Genomic DNA, 13,488 nt, shown 5'->3' on the forward strand with positions numbered 1-13,488 from the left:
TCCATTGGCTAGGACCAATGTGGCTGTCACAGCAATCACATGAACGTGAGCTGTCCTGCTTATTCCCAATCAGAAGCCATGATGGAGGACTGTCAGTGACAACTGGGACTGTGTATTGGGACCACGCAGTGAGCTCACTCTCAGCATGTGACCTCAGGCCACTGTAAATGCATATGTGTGGTCCCTGGGAGTTAAAGACCACCAACGCCTATATGTGTTATGCTGTGCGCAAGTTGTTGTTAGTTTTTCTTTAAAAGGTGGAGGAAAAAATCCTTCAGGCAAAATAAACATATTGCTCACTGGCTATTTTTTGTGTCTTCTTGGCTCTTACATTGGGGACATGAAGGATTATATCAGTGGATTGAGGACCACCAGCGGTATCGTCAAGCTGACTAAGCAGTTCTTTGAAAAGTCATAGAAAAGTAACTCTACATGAGCACCCCACTCCGCGGTGTTAAAAAATCCACATGGCCATTGAGACAACGCAGTGAGCCGCGGTATTAAACCTGCCCAGTGATACAGAAAACACAAGCCGAATTGAAAAGCCAAGCCGTGATTAACTTGTAGGTCTGCAGGACCTAGATTAGCCTCCGCAATGGGGACTGGGCTCCACCAATTGACTTTGCCTTTTTTGTTGTTTTTCACCATTTGTGTCTCTATGGGGCTCTGCAACTACAAAACCCAGGAGGAGGTATCAGACTGGGACATGAGGTCTTTAGAAGTCTCTCTGTGTGTCTTCTCATTCCTGTTGCCCAAGACCATGAAATGGGGCAGCCAGGAAGAAAAGAACTCCAGCTCGGCTTTTAATAAACCCACCACAACTCCCAACGGCTGGATTTGCTACTGTGTTCGAATTCTATCTTGATTAGGAAAATCAGATGAAGTGTAAAGCAACTAATCCTTGCCCCCCTTCTCCCCGCCAGTCATTGTGACATTAATTTAAGCCTGATTGCCTTAGCGCTAGGGTTAGCAACGTTATTATGAACGACCATCTAGGAAAGACTGACAGGAAAAGCCCCGCTAGGGCAAAACAGGGATTACTTCAGCGAATGAACCAGAACATTATTAAAGCAGCTCGAGGCAGGAGACACAATGTGTCTGAGGAGGGAAAAATGTTTCTGGAGCTTAATTCTCTTATTCCTTTACTTCTTAGAGATTATTCGGTTCGTAGGCTTTGTCCACATCTCCGCGGGAAATATTGTGTCGCTTGATATTTTCTCTGCGCGTTACGCAATTATGAGGCAATCGAGGTGAAAGTCAAATTGCTCGATTTCAGCAGTTTGCATGTAGCGCTACCCCAGTAGGAGCCACTGAGTAAGATGGGTCCTCTAATAACAGAACGAGTAAGCGAGCACTAAAATAATTCCAAATGTATAAGCAGCTGTACACCAAAAAAGGTACCCATAAACCTTCCAAAACACATATACAAAGAGGGGGTGCAGCGCTACTGAACTCAACAATGACACAAATGCATATATCAAGTGACAAGGTGCAAATGCAGAGACCACTAAATGGTGGTCAAAAGTGCTAAAGGGTGTTGACTCCATTAAAAGTCTAGAGAGAAGAAGTGCTGATGAGATTTCAGATGATCTCAGCGTGTCCAGTGATATGGACCGTGGATCTTGGTGATAGATAATGAGATTGCGCACTCACCAGATACGCAATTCAAATGCGCATAAATAGTAGTAGCCTCTGGTCATCCAGATGTCATCCAGATGGGTCTGGTCAGATCAGGTCCGATTGATCCTTATTCCCTGGCTGTGTTATCACTCATGGGGAATCCCCACTCAAGGGATACAGCCTTCTCCCATGGGGTCTCCTCACAAAGAATATGGCTGATTCTGCAAAAGAAATGCCCGTAGCGGATAAGGAAGAATGAAAATAGCGCAGGGCATACATGACTAGGCCCAGAGTGGTGTAGGGGAACGGAAAGAGTTAAAGTTAGCTTCAGGGAGTTGGGAGTTGATTGTGGGGTTATCTGGTTGGCAGAGGTGGAGCGTAGGAGGGGTCTGTGGCACCTTAGGGTGAGGGGTTCTATGGAGGGGTCGTCAGTGGAGCTGGACGTGAGTAAGGACCAGAGCTTCCCTCCCGCCCTCCCTGTTTGGTTGGGTATCGGGTCTCTCCCGGGGGCAGGGAAGACATGATAAATAAGTAAAAAAAAACAGTAAGGGTGGTGTTCTGTTGGTTCGCGGCGGTTGTTGGTCTTTGGAGGCGGTTCTCATCTTGGAAGGTAAAACAATGGTGTGGGACCCATCGGTGGTATGGGGGGCCCGGTGGACATTCCCAGTTAACCAAGGTTTAACTGGAAGGTGGTGGTGCTGCACTGCGGACGGTATGGTTGTCTCCGAGCTGGTTGGTTGCGGCTGGAGGCCTAGTGTATATGGTTGTCCGCAGGTGCATTTTTGGATCGTTTGGGGGTGCCTTTGAAGACCAACAACAATTCTTTGGTTTCCGTTAAGGAACGGTTGATGTATGTAAAATGTGAAGTTGTTAATAAAAGGCCATGTTGGCCATTTTACTCCAAATGGTGTCATGTTTTTTGTAAAGTTTATTTGGTTAAGGGGTGGGGAGTGGTATGGATCGGTAATGGTGGAAGTAGGAGTGGACAAGCCTATCTATGGTGCATTAGTCATGTGATTGGCTCTCAAGGGAGCTTAATTAAGGTGTTCATATCCATGCTTGTCCAGCTTTCTGTTCTTACTCAGATCTTGTATCTCTCTCCCGCATGAGTGATAACACTGCCAGGGAATAAGGATCAATCGGACCTGATCTGACCAGACCCATCTGGATGACATCTGGATGACCAGAGGCTACTACTATTTATTTGAATTGCGTATCTGGTGAGTGCGCAATCTCATTATCTATCACCAAGATCCACGGTCCATATCACTGGACACCCTGAGATCATCTGAAATCTCATCAGCACTTCTTCTCTCTGGACTTTTAACGGAGTCAACACCCTTTAGCACTTTTGACCACCATTTAGTGGTCTCTGTATTTGCACCTTGTCACTTCATATATGCATTTGTGTCATTGTTGAGTTCAGTAGCGCTGCACCCCCTCTTTGTATAAGATGGGTCCTCTGTTCTTTGGCCTCAGTCCCTCTGACACGCCATGTTTAATGTAAAGGCAAGTAAACAGAGTGAAACTAAGCAAATAATTATTACGCTCTAATGATAGTTCTATACCATAAGCAGAAACCGAACTAGCTAGCGAAGATAGTCTCAACAGCTTTACTCTGCACGCTCTGTGCTGCCGGACTGCGTTGCCCTAGATTTACTCTTGTATTAATACCTAGCAATGTTGAAACCCAAGCAAAGCCAAATACGTTGACAACTACTGTGACACAGTTCAGCATAAGGGATGGATAACCATGAGGGCCAATTATAGGAGACATGGGCTGCCAAGACCAGCATAAACAGTAGCAATCCCATCCAAAATATGACAGTGAGCTGTAATGAGACTCACCAATATAGGGGCTATAGTGCTGACGTGCAATAATGATTGCGGAGATAGACCTAAACTGACTTGGTGAGCAGGGATACGTGTAATCAATATACTGTGAATGAAATGGAAGGATATAAGTGAAACCTGTAAGATGAGTATTAGGAGCAGTACTTAAAGTTAATCTTCTGCCGGCTTATGTTGGGGCCCTTTTTTGACTGAGCGTTGGTGCACTTAAGTTAGTCCTTAGTAAGATGACAATAGATGCAGCTCAGTTCATTGCAGGGTGAAATAGAAGTGAGCCAGAGATAAGAAATAATGATGCAATATGACCAAAACCCTGAAATGTTAATGGCACAGAATGTGCTTAAGTGACAGAATACCCGCTTGCTATAGATGGATGCAGAATGGATGCTATGACTGTCCTGCTCTCAGTGATTTGTCTACTGATAACAGTATTCCCCGATGTGATGATAGGCTTTTGTGATGGAAGGGGCCCTTTCAGGTGGGTTCCAATGTGGCTGTAGTTGGAATGGTGGGAGAAAAGGGTCTGGTGAACGCTCTGGTCTCTCGGCGGCAACACCACAAGATGGTTCAGACTGACGTAGTTGCTGGTCCCCAGCAATGTCCTTTCCACCACTAAACAATATACTATAAATGAAATGGAACGATATAAGTGAAACCTGTAAGATGAATATTATGGGCAGTACCCAAAGTTAATCTTCTGCCGGCTTATGTTGGGGCCCTTTTTTGACTGAGCGTTGGTGCACTTAAGTTAGTCCTTCAACAGTAAGATGACAATAGATGCAGCTCAGTTCATTGCAGGGTGAAATAGAAGTGAGCCAGAGATAAGAAATAATGATGAAATATGACCACAGCCCTGAGATGTGCTTAAGCGACAGAATACCCGCTTGATATAGATGGATGCAGGATGGATGCTATGACTGTCCTGCTCTCAGTGATTTGTCTACTGATAACAGTACTCCCCTATGTGATGATAGGCTTTTGTGATGGAAGGGGACCTTTCAGGTGGGTTTTAATGTGGCAGTGGAGACATGTTCTCTGGAGTGACCAATCATGGTTTTCTGTCTGGCAATCCAATGGATGTGTCTGGGTTTGGCAGTTGCCAGGAGAACGGTACTTGCCTGACTGCATTGTGCCAAGTGTAAAGTTTGGTGGAGGGGGGATTATGGTGTGGGGTGGTTTTCAGGGGTTGGGCTTGGCCCCCTAGTTCCAGTGAAGGGATCTCTTAAGGTGACATTTTGGACAATTTCATGCCCCCAACTTTGTGGGAAGAGTTTGGAGATGGCCCCTTCCTGTTCCAACATGACTGCGCACCAGTGCACAAAGCAAGGTCCATAAAGACATGGAGGAGCCAGTTTGGGGTGGAGGAACTTGACTGGCCTGCACAGAGTCCTGACCTCAACCCCATAGAACACCTTTGGGATGAATTAGAGCGGAGACTGCGAGCCAGGCCTCCTCCCCCGACATCAGTGCCTGACCTGACAAATGTACTTCTGGAAGAATGGTCCAACCTTCCCATAGACACACTCCTAAACCTTGTGGACGGCCTTCCCAGAAGAGTTGAAGCTGTTATAGCTGCAAAGGGCGGGGCCAACTCAATATTGAACCCTATGGACTAAGACTGGGGGGCCATTAAAGGTCATGTGTGTGGAAAGGGCGGGGCCAACTCAATATTGAACCCTATGGACTAAGACTGGGATGACATGTGCGTGGAAAGGCAGGTGGCACAATACTTGGGGCAATATAGTGTATTTCTGAAAGGAAGCATCCAGACTAGCACCGCGGGGTTGTGCTTTCTTGTCACATTCCATGATTTGGGCCAGCACTTTTTTTTCTGTTTTTATGTCTCACCTTCGGCATTGGTGATATGCACTGCATTATCTATGTCTCCTGAAGGAGTGATTGCTGTTTTACGAAACGTGTCAGAACTATCGCAAGCTCTTGACCAATGACAACGTATTCAAAAAATACCTTTACATTTCCACGTCATGGTATATATAATTTGTTAAAATGAAGATATATCATTCAATCCACATGAGCGGCCACCACAATATTGCAGGTGACAATACACATAAAATAATATACAGAAGTGCGGCGCTTCAAATAATCAAAAAAAATTAACTTAAGAGTCCAATCCACAGGAATAAAAATATATGGAATGAGCCCCTCTTCCCTGGAGCCTCAGTGCTACTATAGATGTCTCAAAATGGCCAGGAGAAGATCGAAAAAGTCCACCATCACCAAACACTCTCCTCTTACCGGATCATGTTGACCCCCAGCTACGGATGGGTCAAAATGCGCTGTATAAGTTCTAAAAGGCAAGCCGTGGTCCTGGGCACTCTTTGGTTCCAAACTTTCACATCAAAAGATGGACTGCAAGATGCACCTACAAGAGAATTATCCTCGTGGAGGACAACCCCATTCAAAATGCAAAAAAATATCCTCCTAGTGTAGTAAGATGAATTAAATTTATTGCCTCAAAACGTAGTATAAAACGTACATCAAGAATATAAAACAGCATGTCACCGTATAAATGAATGGTAAGTTTCCAACCAACAAGGTGGCCGCAACATTCCGATGCGTGCTGACGCAACGCGCACTTGCTCCCCTCTACGCGTTTTGTCATCAATGACGAAAATGACAATGTGCTGATCACGTCAACGCTTTCTCATCAGAACTTGCATTTTAGATTTTTTCATGTATTGGATTGTTGAACATGATCTATGTGTTTGTTTCCAATGATGTTATGTTTTTTTTTTAAATAAAATGCTATATTTTTACCCTGTTAAGCATGAGTCAGTAAAGTCCCCAGGGCATTTCTTTTTTCCATTTACAATGTAATTTGGGACTGAGCCAAGCTTTGTCCACATACGCTAGCCTGAAACTCCATATATCCCCTCCCTCCTAGATTGTAAGGTCGAAAGAGCAGGGCCCTCGAACCCCTCGTGTATCGCATTGTATTGGTATTGTTCTGTCGCATGTTCTGTCCCCCTTTGTAATGTACAGCGCTGAGCGAACTGTTGGCGCATTATAAATACTGTATAATAATAATAATAATATATCATGCTATCAGACATTGTGGGAAAAGTCCCAAACCTCAGTCAAGGATCACTCCATAAGGTAGAGAATATTCCTGCTCCAGAACTTCTTTCAATGAACTCTTGCTGCCCATGTACTGCATATGTGCAGGAGCAAAGAGCGTGGGCTTCAATGCCTTCACAATGCACCTATGTGTCGATGGACAGCCAAGGTTTGTGTGCTGAGAGTGCACACGCTATGCAATCCCAGCACCGTGATACGGCTGTCATAGACATGTTAATGTCATTTCAAAAGTTGGCCCCAAGATGGAGGAATGAGAGTCTCCCCACCGGTCACAGTGAAGGGAGCACCATTCAGAGGTGTAGGGACAAGTCAGGAAAAGAAGAAACGCCACTCAGCGGCCCAGCGCATAAATATGAGATGAATGTGGCCTCAGCAAGTGCCGCTCTAGCCAGGCCCACTGACTCGTTTCACCCCACCCACCAGGGGCTTGATCTGTATCCATGGAGTCACTAGAACATCATTTTAATGGGGAAAATGTCAAATGTCCACACCTGGGCTCCTACACTGTGCTCATTATGTGTGTTCTGGTGCTGCCACTCTTACTCATGCCAAGCATATGCAGCACTACCCCTTCAGGAGTCCCTAAAGATCTGGGTCCCTATAGTCCTGCACAGCCAGGCAACATGCATATTCCAAGGACTTAAATTCCAGAGACAGTAAAAAGTTCTTGAGCTTGTTTTTTTTTTGTTTGTTTGTTTGTTTGTTTTATTAGGGGAATTAAACTTGGATGGGGTGAGGGGTGTATGAAATGCCCAATGGAACTTCAAACTGAGGACAACTTCCTTGCAACTATATACAAGTCCAAAGACAGAAAGTTTCTTCTGGGAGAGCTCTCCAGCCTCTCCTGATGTACCACTCCAGACTCCAGATAATTCCTCTTTTTTACCCAGCTGTCTGGAGGAATTCCTGAGAAAGGGGATCCAGTGCCTGCCACTTTAAGTTGAACAGTCCCAGGCGAGGAGCTAATAAAGTTTCTCACCAGAGTGCTCTTTTCCCCTTAGCTGACCCAGGGGATGTAGGATTGCTCACTCAGTCTTTGCTTTTGAGTTGGTTTAGGTAGGTGGCTGCCTTCAGGTCTTCTGCTGGGCTTACTACTCCTTTCCTGGCTCCACAGTTATTCCTTCCTTCAGGGACTGGTGAGGCTGAGCTATACTCCTCTCAAGGTCCTAGCCTGTAGGTAGGCACCTTCCCACTGAGCCTCCTCTCCATCTTCCACCCGAAGTCTCCTGCTGCTGAGCAGGTTCAATCATACTTAAGGGCTGCCCTGACCCCATGCCAAGCCTCCTGCCTGGAGAATGGTCAGGATCCCTTAAGTGTGCAGATCTAGCCCCTCCTCGCCCCACCCACTGCTTCTAGAATCTTCTCCAAGTTTCTAGAGCACGGGGACGTATCAAGGAATTGTTCAGCAGAGCCTCTCAGCCCTGACCTAAATTTGACCCTCTGGCTCATCCCAGGCTGCTACTACCATTTTAGCTGAAAAAAATGTAACTATAGTAACTGACTATCTAGAGGGGCTTTATACATAAATGGAACATTTTGGTTTTGGCTGGTCAAGTTCGCTTTGGTTCATCTGTTGTTACTGATTTAATTTTCGGCCCATGTTTCATGGGACCCAGGTGTTTGGCTGGACCTATGGAGCACTAAACTGTAACAAGTGGATAGCAGGGCCCTGCATGACAGTGTGCTCCATAAAGTCTCAGGAGGAGTTCCATGTTGTCCTATAATGAACAAGGCAGCTTACGTTCCTGCATGCTCCTTTTAATTGTGCTGAGGCTTTTCATTCACAGGCATGTTGTCTAACCCTTTAGGTTAGGGCTCTGTTGTGGCTCCTTCTAGACATGCCAAGCCTAAATGGAAAATCATTATTTTGGTTTTGGCTGGTCAAGTTTGTCAGTTCATCTGTTACTGATTTAATTTTCGTCCCATGTTTCATGCTGGACCTATGAAGCACTAAACTGTAACAAGAAGATGATAGCAAGGCTCTGGATAGTAAGTCCCTGCATGACAGCGTCCTCAGTAAGGTCTCAGGAGGAATTCCATGTTGTACTATGATGAACAAGAGGGCTTACATTCCTGCATGCTCCTTTGCCTTGTTTTCCGAGGCTTTTCATTCATGGGGCATGTTGTCTAACACTTTAAATCACCAATGAAGGGCTCCAACCAACCAGCAGTCCAACTCGAAAACTAGTGGCCCTCATCTGGACATTGCCTAATAATGGTGCAATCAGGGGTTGCTCTTGAAGGTTCGTACGGCCATGCAGACCTTGGAGTGAGCAGAACACCATCTTCACATGGAAAATGTCAAATGGAGACACCTGGGCTCCTACACAGCACTCATTATGGGCCAAGCCTGGGCTCTGTTACTGCTCTTCTAGACATGCCAAGACTAAATGGAACATCATTATCTTGGCTTGGATTATCTGGAATCAATAATGGTCAAATCAGGGGTACCTCCTGAAGGTTCGTACAGCCATGCAGACTTTGGAGTCAGTAGAACACCATCTTCACATGGAAAATGTCAAATCGTGACACCTGGGCTCCTACACAGCACTTATTATGTGCCAAGCCTAGGCTCTGTTGTGGCTCCTTCTAGACATGCCAAGCCTAAATGGAACATCATTATTTTGGTTTTGACTTGTCAAGTTTGTTTCAGTTCATCTGTTGTTAATGATTTAATTTTCGTCCCATGTTTCATTGGCCCCAGATGTTTGCTGGACCTATGGAGCACTAAACTATAACAAGAAGAAGATAGCAAGGCCCTGGATAGTAAGGTCTCAGTAAGGTCTCAGGAGGAATTCCATGTTGTACTATGATGAACAAGGCGGCTTACATTCCTGCATGCTCCTTTGCCTTGTTTTCTGAGGCTTTTCATTCACGGAAATGTTGTCTAACACTTTAGGTCACCAATGAAAGGCCCCAACCAACCAGCAGTTCGTCAACTCGAAAACTAGTAGCCCTCATGTGGACATTGTCCAATAATGGTACAATCAGGGGTTCCTCCTGAAGGTTCATGCAACCATGCAGACCTTGGAGTGAGCAGAACACCATCTTCACATGGAAAATGTCAAATGGCGACACCTGGGCTCCTACACAGCACTCATTATGTGCCAAGCCTGGGCTCTGTTACGGCTCCTTCTAGACATGCCAAGCCTAAATGGAACATCATTATCTTGGCTTTCGGCTGGTCAAGGTTGCTTCGGTTCGTCTGTTTTTTACATTGGTACTGCTTTTTTTCTTTTTAGTTCATACTTGCCAAAGCAACCTTTTTCCCTTGGTTTTGCACACGTTTATGTTGATTTTGTGGTTTTTGAAACTGAGTCCTGGCTCCTGGGCCCTGGCGTTTCCATGGCGACCTCAGGCCCTTATCTGCTACTGGAGATTGGCGCTCAGACAAGGAGCCCTTTCAGTTGAGTTAAGTTTAGACCTTTTTTTTTTTAAATATATTTTTTAGGTGTTTTTTTTTTTTTCCTAAACCCTGTCATTTAAAAATCACATAATTAATTGTGCAAATCCTGTGCCACATCGAGCTGCTGGAACTTTGAAGTTCCGATTGATAGACCTATTGAGCCGTGATTACCGTTCGCCTTATAAACACAGTGCCCGGCGCCACGGGCAGAAGGGTGGAATTTAGCTTGTCCTGCTTCAGGTATGATATATATATATAAAAAAAAAGAAACCCTTGGCATCTTCTGTTTGTTTTTCTAGTATCCTTTCCAAGCTTGCCTTTTCCATACCTAGGAACGGCCGTAGAATTTCAGTTTATTTTTACACAGCGAGGCTCACCTTCCTTTAAAAGCCTCATTTACGATTTTTTTTATAATATATATATATATATATATATATATATATATATATATATATATATATATACGCCCCCTCTACTCAAACGCATTTAGACCAGCAGCACCATGTAAAAAAAATAAAAAAATAAAGCAGAAGTATTCTAAGCGTATTACAACCTATATAAAGTAAACCAACTTTAGGATGCACAGAATTCCTGCGTCATTTTAGATTTCTTAGGAAATGAAGGAAGGCATTCCGGGGAAAAAAAATGAAATACATAAACAGGTTGGCGAGACACCAGGTGATACCCTATAGCTTGTATGAATCTGACAAATCGTACTCTCCATGGTATGTTATGATACGCGGCGTGGAAGACGTATTGTAGCATTCAGGTGGCCATCTTGGGTTTCCATCTTGGGTTTCCATCTTGGGTTTCCATCCTGGGTTTCCATCTTGGGTTTCCATCCTGGGTTTCCATCCTGGGTTTCCATCTTGGGTTTCCATCCTGGGTTTCCATCCTGGGTTTCCATCCTGGGTTTCCATCTTGGGTTTCCATCCTGGGTTTCCATCCCGGGTTTCCATCTTGGGTTTCCATCTTGGGTTTCCATCCTGGGTTTCCATCTTGGGTTTCCATCTTGGGTTTCCATCCTGGGTTTTCATCTTAGGTTTCCATCTTGGGTTTCCATCTTGGGTTTCCATCCTGGGTTTCCATCCTGGGTTTTCATCTTAGGTTTCCATCTTGGGTTTCCATCCTGGGTTTCCATCTTGGGTTTCCATCCTGGGTTTCCATCCTGGGTTTCCATCTTAGGTTTCCATCTTGGGTTTCCATCCTGGGTTTCCATCCTGGGTTTCCATCTTGGGTTTCCATCCTGGGTTTCCATCCTGGGTTTCCATCCTGGGTTTCCATCTTGGGGTTGTCTGGAGAGTAAATTGAGATTGCGGAAAAAGATGATGAGTACTAAAGTGGAGTTGTCATCCAAAGCAACCAATCAGAGTTCATGTTTAATGGGGCCGTCCATCCAAATGGGATATTCTGTGTTTGTTCCTCTTCACAGTTTCTTTTATCTCTTGAGGACTCTATCGATGGGATGTCCATGCTGAGTTCCCGGGTCTGTACGCCTGCTGTGCCCATTTGGAGAGGTTCCCACCATCTGTGCACTGACTTTTCAGGTCTGTACACTTACTGTGCCCATTATGAGGGGTTCCCACCATCCCTGTGCTGAGTTCCTGGGTCTGTACACCTACTGTGCCCATCATGAGGAGTTCCCACCCTCTCTGCACTGAGTTCCCAGGTTTGCACACCTTCTGAAATGTTTTCACCATCCCTGTGCTGGGTTCCTGGGTCTGTACACCCCGCTGTGCCCATTATGAGGGATTCCCACCATTCCTGTGCTGAGTTCCTGGGTCTGTACACCCACTGTGCCCATTATGAGAGGTTCCCACCATGCCTGTGCTGAGTTCCTGGGTCTGTACACCTGCTGTGCCCATTATGAGGGGTTTCCATCATCCCATTTCTAAGAAGACAAAAGCTTATTTATAAACATGGGGGTTCAGTGGCACTTAGGGAATCAGAAAGACAGACAACAATAGGGATATACAATGTATTAAAAAATAGTCCTCAAAGATCAGTATAGTCCATAAAAAAAATTCTAAATGAAAGTCTGAAAAAAATAATACAAAAGGCTATAATCCAGATGGAAGAGAAATATGCCGCCAAGCATATGGAAGAGGACCTGTAACCTGTCAGGAGTAGTGAGTGGAGATACAATGCTTAATCCCTCTTTACTTTGCTCTTTACTTAGCAACCTAGCAGCTATCCACTATATACTCTTAAAGGGGAAGCTTCATGTGCACCACCTACAGAAGGGCTCCACCGCAAGCCAGCCAACACTAACGTTCAGGAACACTTATGCATACCCACATCTCGGAGAATCTTTACAGAGTACACTCAAGAACATTATTATTGTGTTAACTGATTCTGATCCTTCTCATTACTAGTTACTTCAGTTACTACTTGACTTAACATTGGCACAGTTCTGTTAACTCATCTTGTTATAGGCCAGTCTTCACTTTACCTAGTTCTGCTGTTTGCTTGCTAATTCACGCACTGTTTACCTGCCTTGGTATAATACATTTACCATATAGCAGGCAGTTACCCAATTTCAGTGCATCATTCTAGAGTAGTAGCTTACTAACGCTTAAAGCGGAGGTCCGGCCCCCGCCGCCTCCCAAAAAAAAATAAATAAAAGTCAGCAGCTACAAATACTGTAGCTGCTGACTTTCAATAGTAGGGAACTTCTCTGTCCATGCATCCAGCAGTGTCCTCACCCCGAGCCGATTCTTCAGTCAGCTGTTGGGTGCTGGCGCCGCCATCTTGACTAGTGGAAACCGGAAGCCTTCACCGCTGGTTTCCCACTGTTCATGCTCGAAGTGCACTGCACTTTGTGAATGGACTGCAGTCCTTTGGGACCTTGGAAGCAGGGGCGGACTGACAACTCATGGGGCCCCCGGGCAATAGGGGATCATGGGGCCCCCTGTGTCCTTGCCCACACTCAAAGAAGCCTATAAAAAAGGTACCAGGGGCATCCCATGGGGCCCCCTACTGACCCCGGCTCTCGGGCAGTGCCTGAGTGCTCGAATGGTCAGTCCGCCCCTGCTTGGAAGTGTCCCAGAGGGCTGCGGGGGGTGCAAAACCTCTGGCAGCAAACTCAAATGGAAGTGGGAGTGGGTACCTGTCTAAACCAGGTACCTGCTCCATCCCAAAAAGTGCCAAATGCGGCAGCGGAGTGGGGGAGGAGGCAGAAAAGCGGAGCTTTCACTTTTGGGTGGAACTCCACTTTAAGTAAGGAATGAGAGGCCTTCTACCTCTAACTGGATGTGTCAGTGGAGAGCGAGCAGCTTTAAGACTCATGGGAGAACAGAGGACCCACCATCACTAGCTGCCTTTACGGAGTAAGGCCGGCCAAACATGGGTCGTAAATCGGACCTAAGAATAATCGGCCGATTTTCGCTCTGTTAGTGGGGTCAATAGCACCGGACGATTTTCGTGGTTCCTCCTCTTTTCGGTGATCGGCATGTTGGAAAATTTGTGAAAAATGACCGATTTTCGACTCGATGGTCAAATCGTACGATCGT

Source organism: Staurois parvus, unplaced genomic scaffold, assembly GCF_062004578.1.
Source record: "Staurois parvus isolate SC_StPar_1 unplaced genomic scaffold, SC_StPar_1.0 ptg001502l, whole genome shotgun sequence".
In the NCBI taxonomy this organism is placed as follows: Eukaryota; Metazoa; Chordata; class Amphibia; order Anura; family Ranidae; genus Staurois; species Staurois parvus.